The 4,647-nt window shown below is 40.2% G+C and overlaps 1 protein-coding gene across 5 annotated transcripts in view; it reads right to left on the bottom strand.

Moving 5' to 3' along the window:
• The window catches only part of LOC102303958 (zinc finger protein 665), a 38,885-nt gene that overhangs the window by 13,921 nt on the left and 20,317 nt on the right, over positions 1 to 4,647 (bottom strand). The gene's annotated exons all lie outside the window — the stretch shown is intronic.

The following is a 4,647-nucleotide window of genomic DNA, read 5'->3' as shown; positions in this document are numbered from 1 at the left end:
CTCAGCTACGATCCAGGAGACAAGGGTGGGCAGATCGATGCAGATATCGATCAGGACGTTGGTAGTGGTATTTGATCGATACTTTAGTTTGTTTCTCTCCTCTAAGTTCACTACTTTACTCCCGTTTCATGACAAAGCAGCTCTCTCTGCTCGACTCCTCTCCTGCGCACGCACACACACACTTTGCTCCGCCCCCTTTTTCCTGCTCATCTGTGGTTTGTTGCTGTGTGGTCACGCGACACAGCTGCGTAGCGTAACCACGTGGAGTTTTTTTTTTTTTTTTTTTTTCTGACATTCAGCTGACAAATATGCAGCAGAATGTTAGTCTAGCAGCAAAGAAAATATCACTAAGTAAAGATGGTGCTAACCAGGAACTGATAGAAAAACTTGGTGTGTTAACGTGAGTCTAAAATTGTACAAAGCCTTGAAGTTTTTTTTTTTTTTTTTTTTTTCAAAAGTACCGCCTATCTCCTTTTGCTAACCTCTTTTCCTTATGCCGGCTTACACTGTGCGATTTTTTCAGTCACGTTATTCAGCTCCTGCTCAAACTGCACGACTGACTCGCAGGGGTTAGATGTTCGTAAGTCACGATGCAGGTCTCACACTATACGGCCCGATGCTCTGATGCGACCTGAGTGCTCACACTGTGCGTCCATGAAATGAAGGTTAGAACCAGGGGCGATCCTAGGATTAGAGCTTTGGGGGTGCTGAGCACCCAGAGAGCTGCCCAGCCAGGCAAAATAAACTTTACACGTCACGATGAGACTTCTTCCCTGTCTCTGTCAGTCCCTGCATCCTTAAATGTCTCCAGTTCCCGAGTTCTCTGTGACTGTCTCCTTGGTGCATTTAAACCCCTGTTCCTCCCTGTCCTCGTCGTCTGTTGTCTTCTTCTCCATTATGAGTCATCATAATTTTATCCTCTCTGTGCAAGTCTGCAAATTTCTTTATTAAATCATAAGATTCTTAAATTCATCAAGTCTCTCTGTGCCTGGGTCCTCGTCACAAAACATGACATCACTGTTTTGTACATTTTAACACAATTTAATCCCCACATTTGTGAAAGAATAACACTTTTTTGGAAAGTCTGTAACAAAACCATCAAATCTGATAAAGGTTATTTAAATGCTGCAAAAGAAGAATGGATTGGAACAAAAAATATATATATCCTAACCTTAATTACTGCGGGAGAATAATGAATGATACTCATAGTGAGTAAAAAGCAAACTGATTACATTTTTTGGACAGATTCACTTTTAATGTGTGTGTATAATATAATACAGATACATAAAAAACACTCCCAAAACAGAATAAATTATTACAAATAATTATTACATACTTTTGCAAGCCAAACGATTCATTCATTTATGAAATTTTGCAAGGACAATATGTATAATGCTTACCGTTTATTAAAGATCAGTATCCTGAAATGCAAAGAATTCAATTGCTGGATCGGCGGACAGAGGCGGTTTTTCGCAAGTTAAGTAGATTTTTTTAAGGCGGTTTATCCCGAAGTCGCAAAAGTATGATGTCACAACAATGTGTTTGGTCACTTGCAATGTTGAACCTGGAACAAGATTTATTATGATGATGTGGGAACACCGACACGAGGATATCAGATAGTGCCGATGAAAACGTCATCGTGGGAAGGAGAATTGCTAAGGACTCAGGAAAAGAGAAGAGCGGTGCTGAGAGTTGGAACAGCCTCACACTCGTCCCTCTGTAACAATGTTACACCCGGGTGGGATTCTTATGGAGGACCACAAGAATCACACACATAGAAATAAAGAATTCTCGCTTAAATAATGATTTGTGCAATAAAATATGAATTTGTAAATTCATCCACAATGTAAAGCTTGAAATTAGAACCAGCACTGAGCCCTGTAACATTTATACACAGTGTATGAGCAATTGCTGCAACCTACAGCCTTTAAACTTATAATTAAAATGCTGACAGTAAACTCATCAGTAGAGGTGGGCAGGGGCGGTCCTAGCCTGTTTGGTACCCTGAGCAAACACTCCCTCTTTTTACTTTGACTTCAGAAAAGCAGCAAGCAGCCACACCGAGGGCTCTCGCGCTCACTTTTCGTGTATAGAATTTAGAAAAAACATCGCTGCAAATTCTAAGTCTGTGTTATAATGTCTGGTCTTTTCGTGTTTGTTGGATTGTTTTTATTTTGTTTTATTTTGCGAGTTGGATATTAGGTGCTGCTCCAACCAGCCAGAGAATCCCCCCCTGCCCCTCTCCTCCCTATGTTTGGCAAGCAGCAGGGGCACCTCGCAAATGGAAGGTGCCTTTACTCCCAGCAAATGGGCGATAGAAAACCGATCGGTGCCTATGCCATCGGGGCGATCGTGCCTCAAAGACTTGGCAGTTTGTTTTGTGACCGGAAGGTTGCCGGTTCGAGCCCCGGCTCGGACAGTCTCGGTCGTTGTGTCCTTGGGCAAGACACTTCAACTACCGCCTACTGGTGATGGCCAGAGGGGCCGATGGCGCGATATGGCAGCCTCGCTTCTGTCAGTCTACCCCAGGGCAGCTGTGGCTACAACTGTAGCTGCCTCCACCAGTGTGTGAATGTGAGAGTGAATGAATAGTGGAATTGTAAAGCGCTTTGAGGGCCCCGAAAAGTGCTATATAAATGCAATCCATTATTATTATTATCCCAAAAATACGTTGGCAGTATGTCAGGGCAGCATGAGTACGAGAAACTTTTTTCTTATTTATTTATTTTTTTCCTTTTATTCCCCAAAAAACAAAAAACAAAAACAACTACCAGAACCACAACAAAGGAAAAACAAAAAAACCCAGAACAAAAATAACATAATAAGCAGTCTGAGACATGTAAACAGAAAACTAATACAGTATGGTAAATAATTTGGTCTACCACGCATTTACACATTTGTCCTGACAAACCCAACCCGCCATTGGAGTGGGCCTGCCCCTCTCACTATGATTGTCTTCAGATCATCAGGTAAGTAATCCATTAGAGGGCACCACATATCCAAAAAAATATCATCATTGCCACTTAATTTTGCCTTCAGTCTTTCCATTGGTAAAGCTCTAAAGATTTATTTATACCACTGAGTTATTGTTGGTAGTTTTCCATTAATCCAATTGAAAATAATACATTTTCTTGCCAAAAACAATAATTTACATAGTAGTTTATATTGATCATATTCTTTAAACTAAAAAAAAAAAAAAAACACTACAATGACAGTTTTTGTGTTTTCATGTATGTCTTATATGCAACTATATTTCAAGTGTTTTTCAGTTCTTTGTTTCAAATCTATATGCCAACAAATCATTTATACTAAATGGCTTTTTTAAAATGAGTGATAGCTTCGACGTTATGTTCCTCACAGAATCCTGGCTGTTTTTACACCTTGGCTCATGTGATTAGGTAGAGGATCATTAGGGGGTCCATTGTCCCCCTCGGGGGGACACTCCCACAGGGCTTAGATCTGGGACTCTCCACCATTTGACCCTGGAACTGAAGAAGGTTCTTGGAAGAGAGGTGAAATGTCTGCAAGCATCTTAGGGAAGATAGATTTAAAGAGAACATATTAATGTTGGATGTAACTAACTTAAGGAAATACACAAAGTGTAACTCTTGAAAAAATCTCTTTCAATGTTCAGAATGGTCAAAGTGGACGACAATAACATTTATCTTAGTCAGTCACCTGTTTGTGTTTATGAAAAACAAGGTACTAATACAGTGATTGCGCCACATTGTTAGTTTACTCTGCCTGTCTGTGGGTTTTGACCAGCTTGGAGTGAACAAAAGCAGAAAAACAGTAAATAAAACAAAAAACAAACAGACTGTGAAAGTCTAATTTAGTCTAGTTTATTTCATGAAAACAAAAGAAAAAACATTTCCAGTCAGCAGAGAAAAGTAGCATACATGCATGATAAAATGGATACTGCTACATAACATGTACAGTGACAGTGAGAAGTAAAATTCATTGTCTTACCACTTATCATATTCTTTAAACTAAAAAAACCCCACAACAATGACAGGTTTTGTGTTTTCATGTATGTCTTATTTGCAAATATATTTCAAGTGTTTTTCAGTTCTTTGTTTCAAATCTATATGCCAACAAATCATTTATACTAAATGGCTTTTTTTAATGAGTGATAGCTTGGACGTTATGTTCCTCACAGAATCCTGGCAGAGGGTGAAGAAATTGGGCCTGTCTCAATATGCGTACTTGTGTTCTCGTTTACTTGTGATTAGGGATGGGTACCGGTATCCGGTGCCATTCTGACATGAACGGTAGTAACCAGACCGAAAAGCTGCGCACATTTTGGTGCTTTATTTCGGTGCTTTTTTTCCTGAGATGTCAAACACTTTGGATTCCAGCCAATCATTTTACCTTTGCGAGCGTAGTAGGCGGGCCCAGGTACGTACGTTCTTGTAGAGCAGAGCTACAGATTAAAAATGCCCAAGGTGAAGCGGTCAAAAGTTTGGCTGTACTTCACAGAAAAAGATGCAAACTCAGCAGCCTGCAACAAGTGCTTTAAGCTGATAGTGTGATACTGTCAAAGGAGGTAACACCTCGAATCTGATGAAACACCTGGTGACGTATAGCATTTTGTTAAAAGCTGAGAAATGCGCCGTATTTGATAGCTTGCTGCGAGACCTCACACCG

Source organism: Haplochromis burtoni, unplaced genomic scaffold (assembly GCF_018398535.1).
Source record: "Haplochromis burtoni strain Fernald_Lab_line unplaced genomic scaffold, NCSU_Asbu1 Contig_592, whole genome shotgun sequence".
Taxonomy (NCBI): Eukaryota; Metazoa; Chordata; class Actinopteri; order Cichliformes; family Cichlidae; genus Haplochromis; species Haplochromis burtoni.
Note: the sequence above shows the minus strand (reverse complement) of the source record. Positions and strands in the feature narration are given on the sequence as shown.